At 40.6% G+C, this 21741-nt stretch overlaps 1 long non-coding RNA gene and 1 pseudogene across 1 annotated transcript in view; one reads left to right on the top strand and one right to left on the bottom strand.

Moving 5' to 3' along the window:
* The window catches only part of LOC108393124 (uncharacterized), a 372560-nt gene that overhangs the window by 35803 nt on the left and 315016 nt on the right, over window positions 1–21741 (bottom strand). The gene's annotated exons all lie outside the window — the stretch shown is intronic.
* Window positions 1–21741, top strand: part of LOC108393122 (nicotinamide phosphoribosyltransferase pseudogene) — a 46774-nt pseudogene that overhangs the window by 17524 nt on the left and 7509 nt on the right.

The raw sequence follows: 21741 nt of genomic DNA, 5'->3' as shown, positions 1-21741 counted from the left end.
ACAGCTTCAAGGGCTTGCACATCCCCAGAAATTGCATGGAAAATTTTATGTGTATAAGGGGGGGAAATACACATTTTTAGGCAGAAGAATTCATCGAACTCAAAAAACAAAAACCAGAGCAGACAAACAAAAAGGTCCCATGACCCTTAAAAATATGAAACTGCCTGAAAAAAGGATTAATAAAGGCTTTTTCTTCTCTAAAATCAAAATATTAATCCTAAGTGTGCTGATATTGCAGTTTTGCTTTCATAGGCACTGATGGATATTGGCACTTGTTCTATGTCAGGGATAATCTGGAACAAAGGTAGACATAAATAAATAACAGAGAAGCAAACAGATAAGGTAGGTGCTTGTAGTAGGCAATTAAGGGGAAAAACCCTCCAGTCCACAAAGTACTGTGAAAGGAACAAGGCTGCCCACCGTAAACCAGCCTGCGTCTACGTTCCGTGCTGTCAGAGGCCACGGAAAAGCACGACCTTCAGAGCCTTCCCGGGGTCAGTCACAGCAGGTTCCTCTCTTCTCTACTATTTCCTCTCATATTCAGATATCAAGATAAGAGCTGCCATCAGGCCAGACACTGAAAGCTCCAAGCAATTAGGAGGAGCGCCTGACCTAGTTTGAGGAGTGGATGGGCGCAGGAACCCTCTTAAAGGAGTTGATATCTAAGTTTAATATTCAACTGTAAGGTCAGAATTAGTCAGGCAAAGACTGGATATTAGAGCAGGGGAGGAAGAATATTCCTTGGCAAAAAGAATAGGATATTCAAAAGCCCAGGAAACAGACAGAACATGATACATGTAACAGAGTGAAAGAAGTTCCCAGTGACTGGAAATTAGACATGGAGGTCTCAGTCTTCTATGAACACACTGTCCAAGTAGCCTGCTCTCAGTAACCAGCGAGTTGCCATGACAAATTCCTTTATGGTACATATTGCCATCTGAAATGACCTTTATTGTCATTCATTCAACAAATGTAAACTTAGCACTTTCTAGGTTTAAGGTTCTGTTCTTGTTGGGGACACAGCAGGGAACAAAACAGATCATATTCCTGCTCTCATGAGCTTAGTATCTACTTCATTTATTCATTTATTTACTTATGTTTCCCCCAAACCCAGTAAAATGTTTGTTTCATGAAGGCAGAGGCCTTGTGTGTCTTTTACATTACTCTCTGCCCAGTTTCTAGAATAGGGCTTAAAATGTAAGAGGTGTTGAAGAAGTTTGCTGAATGAATGCATTAAAGATGGGGATAGGGAGAGATGAGATTGGCATTCAGCTTAGGAAGTTCCTTTTAAGTTGTGTTCACAAGACTGAAATTTATTTTGTAGGCAATATGGGTCACAAAACATTTAAAGGAGGAATATAATATGATCAGATTTTTGCTTAGAAAGATCATTCTGGCTATGTGATGGAAAATGGGTTTGTATGGGAAGAATGAACACAGAGTAACTGTTTTACCTCCTAGAAACAAACACATTGTTCTTTGGGTTCCAGGCCACCACCATCACTGCCTTCCTCCTGTCTCAGCTGCCACCCCTGCTCTTCCGCCCCACCTGCCCTCTTAACACTGGAGCCCTCCCCCACCCCCACGGACATCCTTGGATTTCTCTTCTCCATAGGACTTTTTCCTTAGTCAACCTCATTTCATCCTTCAGTTTTAAATACTTTTATATGCTGAGAATTCCAAATATTTATCACCAGAGGGACCTCTTCTTTGAAGTCTAGATTCACCTTAGGGATTTCACATTAGCTGTTCCTTCTGTTTCAAATGTTCTTTACCAATAAATTCATGTAATTTCTTCTCTCATCTCTTTTAAATCTTTGTTTAAATGTCACCTTCTCAGTGAAGTCTTCTCTGACCTCTTTGTTTAAAATGGAACCCTTCTCTTCATTACAGCCAATATATTTTCACTGCTTGTATTTTTACCCATGTAGTTTATTCCCTTCTAACATGCTATATGATCTACGTCTTTATTTTATTATCTTCTCTTCCAACCATACTGTAAGCTACTGGAATATAGAGACTTAACAATTTTGTGCCCATACACATACGGGCACATATTCATGTACACAAGCGTATGTATGTAATGATACTGAATGATCATTATTTATTAATAATCTGCAACAAAATGAACAGCCACTATAAAAACTGTGGTAGCTGTAAATCATTGAGCACTGCAGTGTGCCAAGAAAGAAGCCACAGCCTGTGGATGTGTCAGGATGAGTCTGATTCTTGGCATAAAAGACCCCGATTTGTCTCTGTGGGTATGTATACACATTCTTTCCAAAAGATGCTTAATAAACATTTCTGACTGACTCATGATTCAAAATATGCTTTTACTATTCTTTTGAATTGGACTGTATACAAATTCAGAAAGTGAGGTATTTTACAGGTTTTATACAGGACTTAAAGGGGAAGACTGTGTTTGTGTATGGGAGAGAATGGAAGCATGCAGAATTCCTACAGTAAGTACAGTAAAAAAGCTTTCATTTCAATATTTCACTCTGTGGATAGTTTTGAGTAGTGGTTAAGCATTAGAAAATCTGGGTCTTGAATCTAACTCTACAGCTGTTTGAACTAGGGTAAGTTTTTGGGGGGCAAATGGCAGAATTTCCAGAATCTCCCCCTCTGGCCTTAGTCTATTTACGTATCAGTAGGTGTTTACTGCTACAGCCTCCCCCAGCGCCCGGAGCCAGGTCTGGAGAGGTAAGGGCCATTTTCTCTTCCCCTTTGCTCCTGGTACATAATTGGTCTGCTGTCTGCCAGTCACCAAGGACCCACCAATGGAGTTCCGCCCTGCAGGGGCAGGCGGGATGTAGAGAGCACGCTATGGGGGCACAGCGTGAGTGGTGGCCCGAGGAGACGGTCAGGGCCAGGCCTAGCCAGCAAATTTGAGCCAGCTGTGGGCAATAAAAAAATGGGTCATGCCAACTACCCTTTCCCTTGACTTATTTCAGTTCCACCAGTCTCATAGGTGATTTGTACTGGGCCAGGAACACCCTACCCCCTAGAGCTACAATCTTGAACTTTCTGAACTTCAGTTTTCTTATTTGTAAAACTAAAATAATAACATCACCTAATGCATGCTGGGGAAGAGGGGTGGTAAAGAATAAATGGGATAATATCTGTAAAGACCTTACAATGACTGGTGATTGGTGAAGATTTAGTTTGATGACCTTCAACAAATATCAGATATCAGTATCTATTAAATATTTGACACTATCTTCGGTTTTGAATATACAGTGAAACGGAACCGCCATATTCCCTGCATTTATCATTGCTTTCGTTGTATAATTAGCAAGTGCTCTTTTCTCTTTGACTTGTATCTTTTTCTTCATTTTCCACTCTGGCAACTCAATCCAACTATAGAAATTCAACTTAGCAAATCTGTTGTGTGACTCTGGTCTGGAAACAAACTTGGTGTGGATTGGCCGCTGCCTATATCCACATTCACCTGGCTGAGACTCGTGTCCTAGTGGGTCACTGTTGGTGGCCTGGGAGCCTTCCGATGATGCTACGTTGCCAGAGTCTCTGAAAGGAAAGGAACATGGGAGTCATTTTTATGAACTGGATTCAGTTTCCTGAAGATCTTTCAAGGTAAAAGAAGAACGTTTCCCAGCCCCCGAGGAGACGCCTTCTTCATCTCTGAGATAACACATTCCGTTGTGACGGGTCTTTATAAGGGCAGGGCCTGGAGGGCACTGGCGTGACTGCAGCGGACCTCCGCTCTTCTCTCGCATCACTGCCAGGCTTGCACTGACACAACCCTGGCCTGCCTAACCGGGCAAAGGAACCAAAGCGACTGAAAAACAAACAAACCAATGAGTAAAGTCTTTCTGCCAAGGAAATAAAATACTGGGTTTTAAAACTCAATAGTCAAGGAAGGGCTTCAAGATCATAGGTCTTTAGTTTAGGACAATCAGCTTATGCTCCCTTTATTCTACCCCAGACTGGGTTATTCTCCCCAGCTTGTTCATAGGAGAAAATAAATATATCTGACAGAGGGCTGGCATGCAGAATTTATAAGTAGCTCTTACAACTCAGTAAGACAAACAATTGAAAAATGGACAAAAGATTTGAACAGACACTCCACAACGGAAGATACACGAAAGCCCACTAAACACATGGAAAAATGCTTAACATCATCAGTTAGAAGGGGAATGCAAATTAAAAGCACAATGAGATACTGCTGCCCACCATTAGAGTAATTAATGATAGTGATAATAAATGATGTGATAATATCGCATGAAGAGGAACATATTAGAGCAACTGGAACTCTCATGCATTGCTGGTAGAAATGTAAAATGGTCCAATAACTTTGTAAAACAATTTGGCAGTTTCTTACAAAGATAATGTAGTTATCATATGAACCAGCCTTCCACATACTTGGCATTTACACAAGAGAAATTCAAATGTATCTCAACATAAAAACTTGTACAAAAAGGTACATAGCAGTTTTATTCATTATAGCTTCAAACGGAGAATAATCCAAATGCTGAACAATGAATAAATGTATAAACAATTATATATTCACACAATAGAATATCAGTCAGAATCAATAAACTCTGGTGCACAAAACAGCCTAGATCCTTCTCATAAACGTTATGGTGAATATAGAAGCCAGACACAAAGACCACATATTGTGTTATTCCATTATGTCGAACTATAGAAAAAACAAAACCAACTCTATAGTACTAGAGAGCAGATCCACTGTTGACTTTGGTGGGAGCTGTGGGATGAGACAGCCTGGGAAAGGGCACAAGAGAACTTTTGGGGGGAAAACATGGATGTGTTCTCTATCTGAAAGAAATGGCAGGTATATGAATGTATACATTTGTCTCAGATCATCAACACGTACTCTTAAAATGGTTGCATTTTATCATATGTAAATTATAACTCAAAAATGCTGATTTAAAACAATGAATAAGAAAACATGTATCATGCTAAGGGTGACTAAGAGTCCTAGAGATGGTGGAGAATTTGCAACAATAGGGTAGGTAAAGTCCTTGCTGATAAAGCAAGCTTTTTTATAAAGACATAAAAGACATAAAGTAACTGAAGAAGTTAGCTTTGTGGATGTTTTGGGCAAAGATGCTCCAGACAGATGAAACAGCGGTACAATGACCTTAAGATGGAAACACGCCCAGCATGTCTGAAGGACACCAAGAAGTCCAAAGTGACAGTAGTATGAGATCAGGCAAAAAAAGGATGAGATCATATGGCCATTGTAAGGACTCTAAGGCCATTTGATTTTATTCTGTGAAACAAGAAGCTATTAGAAAGTTTTAAGCACAGGTGTTATACAAATTGGCTTAGAAATTAGTAGCACGATTCTAGCTGTTATTCTGAATATAGACTGTAAAAGAAAAGGATAGAAGCAGGAAGACCTTTTAGGAGGTGATAGAAGTGATTTAGGTGAGAGGCAATGACAGTGTGGAGAAGTAGCTATTTTGTGGATTTACTTTGAAGGTCAAGCCAATAGGATTCTCTGGTGGATTGGATCTTGGGTATGAGAAGTACAATGGAGTCGAGATTCTTCAAGCACTTTAGCTGCAGGAACTGTAGCCACTGAGATGCAGAAAGCTGTGGATGGAGCAGGTTTAAAAGGCATAGTCAAGAGTTCAGTTTGCATGCATTCAATGTGACGTCTAACTATACCACCATGTGAGGATGATCGGTAGTTAAACACAGGAATGAGCAGTTTAGGAACAAAGTGTGGGGCAGAGATATAATTTTGAGGATCATAATATACCAAGAATATTTAAAGCCATCGTGTGATAGGATAAGAATCACTAAGGGAGAAAATGTATATAGAGAGGGAAATGGAATGAAAGGAAAGAGAAGGGAAAAGAGAAAAACAGAATCGGGAAAAACAACGGAGAAGGGAGAGATTGAGCCCAGACACTCAACATTAAAATGATTAGGAAAAGGGGAGAAATTCTCCAAGAAACCGCGGAGAAGGAACCAATGGGGTAGTAAATGCAGTGAATCAAGAGTGTGGTGTTTTGAGCACCAAAACAAGAAAAGGTATCAAAACATTGGGAGCAGGGAATCAAATATAGTGAATGCTTCTGACAAATACGATGAGAATGCAGCAAGGTACAGACCATTCTCGATCTTGGGACAAGTACTTCAGCTGAATGGTGGGGATAAAAGCACGGTGAGGTGAGAGTGCGTGTAGGGAAAAACCGAGGCGAGAAGTTGGAGGCCAAGGGAGTATAGCTCATTCTTTGGTATGTTTTCAAGCGAAGAGAAAGATAAATTTTGTTTTTTTCTTAAGATAACAGAAATAACAACATGTTTAAACGCCGACGGAAACCTTGATCTAGGACAAGAAGAGAATTTCTGGGACTGTGTCCTTGAGCTGGTAATGGGGGCTGGAGCCTAGTACATAGTGAAGGAATTAGCTGTAGAAAGGAACCCGGAGAGCTCACAGGGGGGAAGGCAAGAATGAGTGCATGGATGCTACTAGACAGGGAGATAAATGATTTCACTGAATCTTTACACTAACATGAGACTAAGAAATCATCTCAGAAATAACTGGTTCTGTTCCTGAGCAAGTGTGGGAATGCCTTCACACACATTATCATACGCAGGACTGGGGAGGGCCCTGTGGTAAAGGAAGATTTTTACACGGTTGACTTAGGGAACCATAATCCCTCTCCTTTTTTAAAATTTAGCACAGTGTATTAGCTGTCTGTAAAAGTGTTCCTCTGAACAGCAAGGTTGGGACACTGATTTAGAAGGTGACACTCCTGGGAACATCTGCCCTTTCACAGATTCAAGGTCTAGAGACTGCTTTGCAAAATGTGTTCAGCAGGGCTGAGAGACTTGTTAAACATGCAAATTCCTGGGTCTACTGTTTCAAAGTTCTTCAGGGAGAGCCCAGGAAAATTGTATTTAAAAAGCTCCCCTGGCGATTCTTACATTCCAGCTAGAGTTTTAAAAGTGTTGCCTTCAAGCGTGGTCTATGGGTCATCAGCATTGGCATCACTGGAAGCTTGTTAGATCTCAGGCACCATTCCAAACCGACTGAATTGGAATCTGCACTTTGACAAGATCTTCAGGAATCTGTGCGTGCATTCCAGTTTGAGAAGCACTGTCCTGAGCAGTACTAAGCGCTTTCAGGGGGTGTATATATAGCCAGGGTGGAAAACCTAACAGCAGATTATAACAACAGTAAGAATAACAAAATTGCAAAGAGCTTTTACTGAGTGCAGGATGCAGTGTTAAGTGCATGTGTGTGTGTGTTTGTGTAAATCTGAATGTGTGTGTAACAAATTTATACCTAACCACAGCCCTTAGAAGTTGTATCACTGTTATTCTTGGGAGCCTCAGAAGAAGTTGTAATTTTCATAGATTCTGTTACTGGGAAAATTGAATGAAGAATTAAAGAGAAAAAAACTGAATTCTTTGAATTTTTTCTGGATAAGTAGATTAGAATGCAATAAAGGCTCAACTGTAAATAAAGTAAAATACAAACCATAAAACTTTCTTAAAAAAAAAGGGAATATGTTTTACAGTTTAATTGATTTTGAGGTAAAAATTGCTGAGTGGGTTCTGATTATCTTGCTGAAGACGCAAGCAATTGGCAACAATCATACCGATTATAAGCTATTTAAGCCACTTCAATTAATTAGTGGTAATGCTAAAACTATTCCATCTTGCATAAAGATTGGTCTAATTTTTAGGCAAATTCAAATTCTGGTTGTGCAAATCTTAATTGTCTAAAAACAATTCAAGCTAGATTATTCTTATTTATCTTTATGGAAATCTCAAAGCTTCTTTCAAAGCTCTGGTAGGTGTACACAGAGGGAAATCATCCTCTCAAGAAAATCTCACAAAAAGACTCAAAGGTCAGGTCCTTTTTGCTGGCTTTAATGTGACAGATAGGCCGACTGGATGAAATAAGGAGAAAGTGACAGATGGAAGATGATCAGGATTTAAGGACACAATAAAGTAGGTGACATATTAGACCAGGAGTCCAGGGTCTTGACTTCATTCTGATTTTGCCATCTATTTACTGTCTATCTTCAACTGTGCAAAGACTTGCCTTAGTTAACCCTTACTGTGTGATAAAGAACCACACACTTTCAATAGATTGAAGCGGGTTCTTTCTTAAGAACCTGCCTGTGCAGATTGGCTGGGGTTTGGCTGACCTTGGCTGACCTCACCTGGGCTCAGCTCCAAGCTACCGTTTGAGTCCAGATCTGCTTCACAAGCTGCTCATCCTCCCTGGGTCAGCATCACCTAAGGCACATCCTACCCACGGCCAAAGGCAGGGATACAATCATCATACGAGTTCCTTTCAAGTCCTGGTGTCACGTCTGTTTGCCAAAATTTGGCCAAAGCCAAACATAAACCGAGCCTAAAACGAATGGAAGGACATCTGCTTCCTCACCATGAGGCCATGGCCCTGGTGTAGATGACCGACAAGTCAAGCTCCTGTACTCATCCCTTCTTCTTCAGCGTCCATATGGCTTTAATGTGACAATCAGGCAGACTGTATGAAATAAGAAGAAAATGACAGCTTGAAGACCATCGGGGTGTAAGAGCACAACAGAGCAGAGAACAGTGGTTTTCACAACTATCAAGACAATCCCAGTTGTGAACGGCATTCTGCAAATGTAGGAGAAATTCCATGAAATCCTATTGTACTATTTATAAGCCACTGCCCAGTAGGCTGGATTCGATCAGGTTTTAGTTTGTCTGCAGAGACTTTTAAATAATTTTTAATTAGTTGAACATATTTTTTGAAAACCAGAGTATTTCACACAAAAACCCAGAGTTGAGATTTTTGTGAAAGGCTGAGAATATTTGGCCATGGTGATTCTGACTAGCAGCTGCCCCCTTCCCACAGGGCATACTCTCCGGGTCCCCGTGGTTTCCGCCCCTCACGCCCCCCACGCTGTGCCGCACAGCCCGCCCACTCCACGTACTGATATCACTTCACTGACTCCTGTGGGCACTTTTTGTTTCAATCCCAGGATTTGAGGCTTCTGCTCCTGCTGTTCTGTCACCAGCTACTCACATGCCTTGGCAAGTCATTCAACATATCTGGGTTGTAATTAGGAAGCAGAATTCTAGAATCTTTAAGCGCCTTTCCTGTAATTCTACATATGTCAGAGCAGAGAGTATTTGGTTCAAGACATTTCATGAGGACAGGGAAATGGTCTATATTTCCAGAGAGGAGCGGGCGACTCTGCCGGACTGAGGAGGACCATCAGGAGTGCCGCTTGCACTGTGGGTCCCAAAGAGTCCAAGAGAAAGAAGGAGCAATTAGAGAAAGAGAAAAATTGTTGAGTTAAGCTGAATATCAGCAAGGGCTTCCTAATAGGCAAGCCTTTAAACTGGCCTGCTTTCCCAGGAGAAGCGGCAGGAAGTTACTTAAAATAGGGCTGAACAAGGCACTTCAATAACCCACTGTAAACAAAATTCTCCCTTAAGCCAGGGCTACTGACTCAGAGAGGGTGTTTCTTTCCCTTCATTTTGTCTGACTTAGTTTCCAACTGAATAAATAATGAAAAAGATCAAACCCTGGGGTGGGGGCTGGGTGACAGACAAATCCCTAGGCTCCCACGCATCCTTCAGGAATGCTGGTTTAATGCAGATGGTTAAGGCATCTTGGAAATGACTCTTCTGCACCAGTCGCCTCTGTTAAATAAGCATATAAAAACATGGGTGTAGGTACATTGTGTTGCACACTGGCATGAATGTGAAGGTTCAGGCTGCCACCCAGTTTACCCTAAATAAGGCAGAGATTTTGTTTTCCTCCTTGTCTACTGCACATCTTCTCGGAGGTATTTTGGGATTATAGTGCTTGTTATTCAATTATTTAAGACAGAGTGTTTGCTGACAACTCGACATTCTATTTTTTTTCCCCTTTTCTCTTTGAATAGACAACTGCAAAATGGGTAAAAGAAAATAACTGGCATGGCTTTGAAATGGAGGGGGAAAATTAACTAACCAACAGCAAACAAGAACACCCCACTCCCCCATTTCATCAGCCAAGGTGATCAAGGAAAAAGCTCACAAGAACACTTTGAAGGGCTACATCAAATACCTGCTCTCTAGAGGATTAACATAAAGAGGGCAAGCAGGCCCATGGAATCAACTCATTGTCAAAAAGGGCGAATTTGATTAGAGGCGTGTAAGAATGTGAACTGATTACATTTGTAATAATCCATGATCCAAAGCAGTGCCATATTCACTCACTGAACAAACATTTACTCTACACCAGTTGTCCTCCTAAAAATTGAGAGCACAGCACAGGTTGTTTCCTATATACCCACGCCTCTCCCATTCTGTCTTCCCAGTTCAGTGACTCCTTCTTGGGCATTCGTTCTGCCAGAGCATCACCTGACTTTCATGAAAGTCATCTGATAAATGTGTTAAGGATCAAACAAATTCTACCTTGTGGGTCTAAGAAGTAACTGATTGAAACAATGATGTGAATCATTAATGAGGACCATCAGGGCAAGATCTAGGTGGGAGGCGGGGGTTATTTCAGAGGAAGAGAACGTTTCAAAAATCTGGAGCCTTCTCTTTCTCCATAGAGAGGCTGACAAATAATAAGTTTATCATAGACGAAGAGACACAAAGCACCAAAAAGTATAAGAAAAGAGGTATATACTTCACAGTCCTCAAGAAAGTACAAAACAAAATGACAAGATACTTACTGAATTGGAGAAAACACTATAAAGTGTAAGAGGATTGTAAGGAAAGAGGCACTGCCACATATGCTGCTGAGCCTGTAGGCTTTCTCTAGAGGGCAACTTGGCCACATGGGTTAAAATATTAAACGCCTGTCCTCCATGATGCAACAGTTTCACATCCCAGAATCCACCCTAGAGATGCTCGGTAGTCTTTAACAGAAGGCATGTTTGAGCACTGCATATATAAGCAAAAATTTGGAAACAACCTAAATATCCATCAATAAGGGACTAACTCAATTTAGATCTGTCTGTGGAATCCACCAATTTAAAAACATGGCAAACTAAGCTAAAATCTATAAAAGCAAATAAATATGCATATCTACAAAAAGCAAATCACCATACAAACAAAATGTGTTTGTAGACAAAATGTGTACCAACGGCCCCCACTATACAACCTCTGTTAGTTATCTTTCAGATCCTTGATAGTCCTTAACCCAAAATGTACCTTATAAAGTGAATAATACTAATTAATAAGGATAACTTTTTTGATCACCTACTAGGTGTCAGTTACTATGTCTGGCGTGTGTGTCTGTGTGTGTGTGTGTGTGTGTGTGTGCACATGCGTCCTTGCAACAGCCGTGACAGATACTTACTTTCTCAGTGTTAGAAAGGCGGGATTGTTTGGGAATTTCCATCCATGGAAGATGAGCTGTCCTTGTCTTGAGTCTAATCTTGAAAGCATTTCAGCCAGACTGGGGCTGAATTTATGTTCCCAGATAACTGGGCTCCGTGTCCACAGCTTTACACCTCAGCCAATCCAGGAAGATGCCAAGTCGTTTCCACCTGCGTTAGCTGATTAAAGACAGCGCCTGGAGGAAATGCTCAGCACCTCTCGTGTTTGTTGGCCAAGAAGGCCTTAACATCTCCCTCAGCTCCATTAAACCTGGCTTGTTCTTGCTAACGTCTCTTTTCTTGAAGTACTTTCTTCAGGAAACTTGTAATTATAATCCTTTCTCTGCCCCTCCTGCCACTTAGTACGACCTTTCTTCAGGACCTGGGAGCCTTTGCAAGGCAAACACTAGGAACCAGCACCGAATCTTCTAGTTTCCATGGTGGACAGGAGCCTGACTCTGCTGTGTCTCTTGGTCCAAGCTGTAAAACTACATCCTCTCATGCAGATACCAGAGAGTTTAATTCTCCTTCGGGGAAGGCCAATCAGCAAACACGGATGACCTGTATGACCCACCCACTGCCAATCCTGCTTCAGCACAGTTGATTTCAGACTCACTTCTGGCCTCTCCACCCTGTTGCAATCACCTTGAGTAAAGCTTCCCTTGTTTATTCAAGCTTTGGTGTGGTTTTTGCCTTGACATGAACCCTTCTCCGATTGCCGGGTGCGTGGGGAAGCTGAGGGATGTATCGAGGAAAAGAATGCAAGGGAAAAGAATGGAAGAGCTCACCGAACACGTAGCAGGCAGTGGCCACTCATGTCTCCTTTGTTAAGAAAAACAAACTCAGCTCCTAAAACACATACATTTAAAGCCAAGTCTAGTAGGTTCTGTAAAAAGCCATCTTACCTTTGTTTAGCATTTAGTATTAGTTAGATATTTTGCATATTTTTCCTAATCCTCGTTTGAATGTCCAAATATCATCCAATTTTAAAAGTTCTCTTCCAATCAACTCTTACTCTTTTGCAAGCAACGGAAGCGCGAACTCAGACGGGCTCAAGTATGAAACAATTAATTGGATGGATGATGGAGAATCTGCCGGGTAGGAGGCCGCGGGCTCCGGGACCTCACCAGTGTTCTCAGTGTTTGTTCTCTGTCTTCAGGTCCTGGCTTCTCCTTTCCTGCCTCCTTTTTTAGCTCGGGATCCGCTGAGGCCACAAGGAGGCTGCCAATTTCAGGATTACATCCTATCCACTGGAAAAAGTACTTCCCTCAAACATTTCACCCAAAGGCCCCAAACTGGCTTATGATTAAACACACTTGTAACGAACTTGTGAATGAGACATGCAAATGTTTGAAATGGCCAGATCTGAGTCAGGTCCTACAAAAGTCACATGTACTGAAAGTGAGAAAGAGGATTCCTCCAGAGAAAGCAGGGTATGCTGCCCGGCAAAGAAATGAAGACGAGGCCAGTTAGGCTGTGCCAAGAAAAGTCCATTGCAAATGTGCACCGTCAGCTTCACCGACAAGCAATACGCTCTGCATCCCCTCAACATACACAATGTTTTAGCTTTATTGCAATTCACGGTGGTTTCTTCAGAGTAAAATCAGGTTTTTATCCCCAACCCCTACTATATGTTTGCAGTGGTCCAGGGGTAAGTGGACCTTGGTAAGTTCCCCAACCTTCCTTTGCTCCAATTTTTCCATCATCTCTGAGAGCAATTCTATTTCCCTCTACCAAACATTAACACATTCATTTGAAAGTTATTTATTATTTCTTAAAACTAAAAACACAACCATGACAACACTAGCAACTCACATTTTTGAGTGTTTACGGCGTGCCAGCCAGGATTTTAAGTACCTTCTGGCCATTCTCTCCCTCCCACTGCGTTGCCACTAACACAAAATTGCCAACAACTCCCCTCTCGCTCTGGTATCCCAGCCACACTGGTTTTCTTACTGTCCCCGGTGCCCAAAGCTCATTTGTATGGCTGAGGCTTCCTGGGCCCTCTGAGAGCAATGTTCTTCTCTCAGTTATTCACACGGCCAGTTCTGTTTCCGCCTTTCAAAAATCTCAGCGTATTAGGTCTGCAGGGAGACCATCCCCGCACACCCGATGCACATTATCCACACATCTAAACCCACTTACTCTCCACACACTAACCTTCTTTCTTCTCCCACCTCTTCCTTTTTCTTCTCCTTTACCACTTCCTAACTTATCACTTCATCACTTTTTCTTCTCACTCATTACTTCCTAACCCATCTTGGGTATTTGTCTCTTTTTCTCCTTTCTTTACTGTCCCTGGGAATATACATTTCTGACAGCAAGGACCTCATCTGCCTTGTTTACTGCCGTATCCCAAGTCCCGAGGAACATGCTTGGCCTGTAGCTGCCGACACTTAATTAGTTTTATAAATGCATCTCTCTTCACCCTCGTAATGCCCCTGTAAGGTAGATACTACTAGCCGGCTATATTTTAGAGATAAGAAAAACAATGCTGGACAAGCAAAGTGCCTTGTTCAGTCACACGGCTGGTAAGTGGCAAAGCTACAGCCTCCACTGAGGAACTCTGACTCCAGGACTCGGCTTCAAGGCCAGGGCACCAAGCTACGGCTACACCATGTGCCCAGAGCTTGACAGAGCAGGGTGAGCCGTACGAACAATGCCTCGTCATTCCTGACATTATATAGGCTGGAGGCAGCTGTATTTTTCCATTATGATTTCCATTCCACAGGTAATCAAACAAACAGCTATGGAATTATAATTGTGTAAGAAGTGCTAGGAAGACAAAACACAAATGCTATGAGGGAAACATAAAATCAATACTTCATATATGAGGGAGTCCCGAATTTAAGACTTTAAGGATGAGTAGCTTTTATCCAGGGGGAGGGGGAGTGGGAAGGGAGCCTTACGGATGAAAGGGACAATGCTGGCAACCCCCTGAGACATTTACCTAATGCCAGGCAGGAGATGAGAACTGAGGACACAAGCGTGTGACCTGAGTTCAGCCTTGAGGTACTTTAGTTATATGACAACAGAGCGGTGTTAAGAGGTCTATGACATGTGATATTAGGAGACTTTAAAAGACTCTTCAATTTTTAAAAGTTGAAATAGGCTATAAATAAATTTGAAAGTGGAGAAACAAAACAGTGAATTTCTCCACTCAACCTACTGAGAATAGACCTTCTTTTAAGGACCTATAGAATGTTTGTGAAACACTGTCTTGCATTATTCCAGGAGCATGACTTCGATCAATAAATCAAGAATCCAGAAAAATAGTTACAGTCCATATTCTCCCTAATCAATGCCATAAAGCTTACAGATTAATAACACCAGCTTCAACAAATCAATTCAAGTAAGTTGGAAATTAGAATAACAATAGCTAACATTTACTGAATGTTTGCTACGAACTTGGAGCATGCTGAGATTTTTGTCTTAATCAGCTCACTTGATCTTCACAAAATCTTTATTAAGTAGGTGCTGTTATTATTACTATTTTACAAGTAAATAAGCTCATGACAAGAGAGAGATTGTATGAGCTGTGCTGAATTACTCAGTACCATCTACATGTGAGATTTGAACGAAACAAGCTTATTACTGTGTGTGTGCACGTATATTTAATCACTTTGCTAGTCTGCCTTGCCTAAGCAGTTTTGGGGACAAAAAAGGAATCAAAAGCATAACAGTATTTTGAGCAGAAAATAATAATAAACTAAGAAAAGCAAGAAAAATGAATTACGAACAAAACATTGATACTTGTTGCAGGCATATAATAGGTTTATTGTACTGTTTGTCTATTTATATACATGTTTAAAAGTTTCCATGATATGAAGTTATAAATAAAAAATAAGAATGGAGATCAATGAATTAAAAGTAGTTATTCGTAGCTCCAATAGCACATCAATTAGACATTTCTTGAGTGTTTCTCACTTTCTCCCTTTTACTATATTTTTATCCCCACTGATTATGTAAATAGTGATTATTAAATATTTACTGTTAATAAGTCCACTTTACTGTGTTTTATTCTCATGGCAATACTATACAACATACACCGCTGTCTCCGCTTCACAGCTGATGGAAAGGGGACTTGGAAAGTTTCAGGAACTTGTCCCAAAGGTGTCTGTTAGGAAATGTAAAAATGGAAATTTGGGTGTGAATCTTCTTTATCCTGAAGTCCTTACTCTGTACACTATACCACATGGCCATAATTATGTAATCATAAACTTTTTTTGTGGAAGGGTGCTTTTCTGACTTATCTTAAAAAAATATTTCTATAGCATCTATCATAGCACCTGTTGCAAAGTTGGCTGTCAATGAATAATTTATGGTAGGAACGAGGGAGATGAGAAATGAACAGACGGTACATTACTCTTATCTCTATATAAACAGTATCAGTGGGAATTTAATCTTCTTTCTGAGAGAAACTATTAATTGACTTGCCCAAGGTTGAAGAGTTTGTTTATGATGAGTTTAAAAGTATGGCTCAGTTATTTCAAATTCTGTGCAATTCTCTGGACAGGAATTGTTTCGTCCCTTGAATGTGACTACACAGTCGAAGTGAAGTGAGGCTGGCCATCACGGAAAACTGTAAATTTCAAGTTTACAGTTTTTTTAATTTCCAATAATGTCTTACATCACTCTGAACAAGTTTTGATTCTGGACCCATTTGTCTTCCCTCATTTTGAGTTACCTGAGAAAGTTCATCTTTGGAGGCATCCAATTAATGAAAACTTCATAAAGAACAACAGTTAAGGAAAAGACCTTAGAGTCATTCTTCTAAAGGACTTGAAGTTCTGGCAATTCACTCATCATCTCACCCATCTAGCCAGAGCAAGAATGACTGTCAGATTTCTTTGCTGACTTTTATGATAAACGATGTTGACAAAGTCCTTATCATTTGCAAGCTTAGAAAAACAACCTGAAGAAACAGACTCTCCCAGTAAGATCCAGTTCGTTCATGGCAGGTCCCCACGGGGGCCTGTGGGCAGCTCTTTCTCTTCTACACCCTCCCAAGCCTCGGAGTAAGCAAGCTGCTTGTAACTCTTTGGATCAGAATCACGTTTGCTGATTTATAGTTTCTGAAATCATTTTTTTTTAAAAGAAAAGTTGAACGAAATTTATCTATATGCAGTTTGTTTTTGATACTTTGTCTATTTTATGAGATCTCTCATGCATTCTGAAATGTAGTTCACTATTTGTGAAAATAAAAGAAAACAAAACCATTTATCAAAACAGAATTCATTTTACTCACAACCCTCTCCTGTCACACTCTTACGGTTATTATTAGACTCACTTCTTTGCCTTAAGCCCCCAAAATATATGCCTTACATGCCCCCATTTTTCCTATATTCACTGTATTGTCTACTTCATGTGATGATAAATGTCATTGAAATATCCTCATTTATCTCATTTTGACACATTTTTCTCTTTCAAGATAGATCGTGCAAATATGTCCTTAAACTTTTGCTGTGATGTGGGCAACGAACACACTGCCTTTAAAATGTGTACTAGCATTTAAGTGGCTTTAAGATGTTTAAAATGCTATCTGGCTCATTATTAATGCACAAAGAATTACACCATCTCAGCTAAAAATCTTTGTTAGTTCTGTCAAGAGATTATAAAAATTGGCAACTGTTCTCTAGCATGTATCTTTTACTTCATCATCATTTGTGATTGCTACAAATCGGAAATAATCTTAATGTTCAGCATTTAAAATTAAAGCTTATCAAAGTAATAGAAGACTATAGAATTTAAGAATGAGTTCTCTCTCTGTAATGTCATATAAAAATCTCTAAGTCACATTGTGGAGCAAAATTGAATCAGTTGAAGAACAGTAAAAAGAAGAATGTTTACATACCTGTACATGTAAGTATGAATATACATTTAAATAAATGTAAAGGAATAAACCCAAAATTTGAAGGTATCAAATTGAGAGATATTTACTTTCTACCATATTAACTCTTTATCATTTTAAATTTTACCATGAGGATATATTAAGCTTATAATTAGAAAACAATATATACTTTTCTTATTTGGGAAAAAATGTAGTTTTTAGATTATTTTTTAATAATCTGATTTACTGAAATTCTTGTGTTTCTATAGGTAATTTGGTGGTGTTAACATCACAGAAGTGTTTCCTTCTTTTTAGAAGAACACTCTAAGTCCTGTAATAAGGCCAATAAAAATAAATAACTGTAATAATTCATTGAACTATGAGTATATGCTAAGTCTTCTGTATATTATCACATCCAATCTGAAGCACATTATTTTAAGGAAACCTTTATTATTCATACTTTACAAATAGGACACAGCTGAGATTCAAACCTTATTCGCTTATGTCAAAGCACACGGTCTCACCTCTACTGTCTGAGTAAATCATGTCCACAGTGAAGTTGACAAGCGCAGACCTGAGAACAATTTTCTAGAATTCCTGTCCGTAAATTTCTTGTATTTCTTTTGGACAAATTGAATAGAGTCACTAAACGGTCCTAATGAGAAGAGTTCTCATGAGAGGTGGGATGAGTCCCATTTGCTCAGGTCTGCAGCCTTTAGATTTGGTTCCTTGATGGAATGATAACGCTGCAGAGATCTGTATCTAATGCCACCCATTCGCCCACCAGGGCCGGGGATGGTGTGCACGACCCCATGGCACCCTCTCGGGCCAGGCCACCCTTTGACTCTCACTCGCTCTGGGGGAAAGCACCGCAGCCCTGGAGGAAGGCCTTTGGAATCTGCTCCATTTTCTGTAACAGCTCAGGGGCCTTTAAAGGACAGCTTTGCTCTTCAGTAGCTTCGTCATAAGTCTTCGTTTTGACTGCCTTTTCTGAGATAGACTATGTACACAATGTCAAGTTTAAAAGGAATTTACCTAGGCAAAAGGTCCCTCGGAACACACGGGGCAGCCCAGATTAGTTTGGGCAGGTCTGGGAGGTACAGAGATGGGGATGAGTAACACCCGACAACCCCAGAACAAAGCTCTCCAAGACTGGTGGGTTTTGTCTAATATTATCTAGTGGGTCTTCTTAGTTACCCCACACATTCCTCAGTGTTGAAAATCTTCTCTGCAGAGTAGGAAGAAAGAGTCCTTCTAAAGCTTGGCAACATGAGACATAAAGTATCTAAAAGTGGCCAGGAATGTGTTGCAATGGTAACTGCATTCTGACTGATAGTAATGCTTTTTGCCAATATGTTGCTTATAGTAGAAAGAATACATTCTCCATATGAATAAACATAGAGAAAAAAAACCTCTGCATATTTTCTCTCTGAAAACCACACTCCTTGTTATTTGTCTGAATGCTGTCGGCAGAGAGAAAAATGAGAGATTCAGAATCACGTAATGCTTGATATCAGGATTTTAAGCTCCTGTGGCTGTTTGCTTTTGATTTTTCTTTCTGAAATGTTCAGTGTCTTTGTTACCAATTTAGCATTCCTTATGTAACAGAAGTCTACACTGACTGGTTTAGATTCAAAACTAGATTTCCCTGGTCTCTTTGTAACTTTCCTTTGGTCATTTAATTGACTCTATCCCAAGGATGCTGAATTAGAATAGAAACTGGTCTAAGATACTCTTTAAGTGACTTAGAAGTGTATCAACCATAAAAAGACACACATGTAAAGTTTGCAGAATACTTGCTTACAAAACCTTCATTCCTTTGTCCACTAGTATACATGATTTCTTTTAAACAAGCATTTTTTTTTTTTTTTTTTTAGTGTTCACATTTGATATGATAGAACTCCTTATTTGGAGCATTGGTGTTTCATTGGTCTGAAGACCTTTAAAGGGTTACATGTTTCTAATGAAGAAACACAGCAATTCTAAATATTTTTCTAAGTTAGATATTTGCACACTAATGATTTCTAAGACAAAAATAACAGTAACAAAATAATCAGGATGACAAAACTTGGATTATAAAGGACAATTGTTTAAAGTTTCCAGCTTATGTTCGGTCTCTAACAGGTTTTAAAAAAATAAAATGCCTATGTGGGTAAGTTTTATAAGCTACTCTACTCTTCTCAGGAGATAATCCTATAAAATATAAGCATGGTATAATTCTTTGAAAACTACCCAGTGTGAAAAAAAATAGTGTAAATTGCATGGTTCTTCAATACTGATAAGGCACATTGGTTTAATTTTTTAAAGATATGAAAGAGATTGAAACTGAATTACGTGATTGTTGCTGAGAAAGTTGATATTCTAACTTCTGAGAAGACATGTACATGTGTACAATTGTGTGTGTGCATAGTGTAAGGATAAGGGTGTGGGTATATCATAAAAGTGTTTATATACATGTAAGTATTCAGAATTATATTTTTGGCAGTGTCAACATATCTGGGCAACTTTGCATTTGGGTGTGAAAATGTGTGGTTTTTGTTCATTTGTTTGTTTTTAAGATTTGAGATTTGCGTATTTCTGAAAGTTTGTTTTGATGCATGAAGCTCTTTTAATCCTAGGCAAAGCTGATCAATAAAGAAACAGCTTTCTCTCTTTATCATTCTAGCCTCCCAAACAGGTGAAAACTAAGGCAACTAGAGGTTGAGTAATTTCCCAGCAGTCAATCTCCAGCTATAGATTGTTCATCACTCAGATCAGTTAATATAAAAATATTGTATTTAGTCAAATGATCCCGAGTGGGGTTTGATTTGGGGTTGGGGTGGGGAATGAAGAGAGTAACCCCTTGCTTGACAGGCCATCGCATTGAAAGGCTAAATGCCTTCTCCTCAGATCTTAGCACTTTCTACTAATAAAATTCTCGGGTGCCAGCTGCCAACCAACGAATTATTTCATGGCTCTTGTCGTTGGATGAGGAATCCCCTCCCAGAGGCTCTGCCGTTCCTGAGGCCGGAGCTGGTTGCCGGCCTGACCACGGGAAGAGACCTTCAAGGTCACGCTCTTAGCGTCTTGAACACCTTCCAGGGAAGGTGGCTTTTCAAAGGCAAAGCATTCAGACCGCAGACTTAAAACATGAGGCTTTTCACATATTGTACATAAGATCCATTTCTCTGTATTTTTTATGTTGATTCCCTCTGGATCCTAGGGATACATCTACGAGAAGAATACGCTTAGTTCCTGCTGTTTGCTGGACACGCACTGGGTGATTCTGCTTATTTAGTGCTGCAAAAGCAACCACCCTAAAACCGAGGGTCCCAAAACAGCAATTTATTATTGTCTCTCACAGCCCTGAGGGGTGGCTCTCCTCAAGGCCTCGCAGGGGGCTGCAGCCACTTACCCCTGGGTGGGGCCCTGTGAAGGCTCAGCTGGGCTGGCATCCGCAGTGGTGTCTCAGCCCACAGATCTGCCCCGTCCCGCACTCCTGGCCCTCTTTCGCTCTCTCCACACAGTGTCTTATCTTCTGGGGACCCCTCCATGTGGCTTAGCCCTCTGACAGCACGGTGGCCTTGGGACAGTCACATTTCTTACATGGTGCTTGCCTTCCAGGAGAGAAGAATGTGAGAATGGCTGGGCCAGTTGCAGGCTCCCCTCCCAGCCGGCTCCGTGTTCATTTGGCTCTATTCTATTGCCCCAAGCAGCCACAGGGCCTGTTCAGATCTGCCTCTGCGGGGGAGGGACAAAAGCCCATCACAGCTGAGCCCTGGGGTGGGAGGTGATACACTGCAGCAATCTTTGAGAAATGTGCCATGTCACATCTGGTGTGTCAGGCATAAAGGAAGCAGCCCTGCTGCCTGCCCACACCCCTGGCTGTATTTTCAAATTCATAAAGCCTCTGGGAATAGCATTTCTTCCCTGTCTCTGTCATCACCCCAGGTCTCTGTTTCTCTTCGATAGAAATGTATTGAATTCCCACAAAGGATAGCCTCTCTGTTGCCGTCACCATCATGGAATTCAGGTAAGGGTCTCAGTTACTATAAAACTTTTGTACTATGAAACTTTCTCTTTTAATGTACCCCTAGTCTGTGTTTAAAAAAAAAAGTTTTTAAGTGTGTTCAAAATGGAAGAGAAGAAAATGCAGGAATAATCCTGCCATGTTAAGGAGGAAATGCCTGCTCCTGGTAATTCTGGCTATATGCATGCCAAGAATCATTATTTGCCTATTGGCTGATTTATGGTTCTGAGACACACTGGTAGACAAACAGACATGGTCCTTTTGTGGGTTGAGTATGTCCCCCCAGATTTATATATGGAAGCTCCAATCCCTAGTACATAAGAACATATTCTTAATTGGAAGCAGGGTCATTACCTATGTAACTAGTTAAGGTTGAGGTCAGTAGGGTGAGCTGTAATCCGATATGAATGGTGTCCTTATAAAAAGGAGAAATTGGGGCACAGAGACACATGCACACAGGCAGAAGATGATGTGAAGAGTCACACAGAGAAGTCAGTCATCTACGCAGCCTCCCTCACAGGCCACGGAAGGACGGAACCCCGCTGACGCCCAGATTTCAGGCTTGCAGCTTCCAGAGC

Source organism: Manis javanica, chromosome 14 (genome assembly GCF_040802235.1).
Source record: "Manis javanica isolate MJ-LG chromosome 14, MJ_LKY, whole genome shotgun sequence".
In the NCBI taxonomy this organism is placed as follows: Eukaryota; Metazoa; Chordata; class Mammalia; order Pholidota; family Manidae; genus Manis; species Manis javanica.
This window is presented reverse-complemented; position numbering and strand designations above follow the sequence as displayed.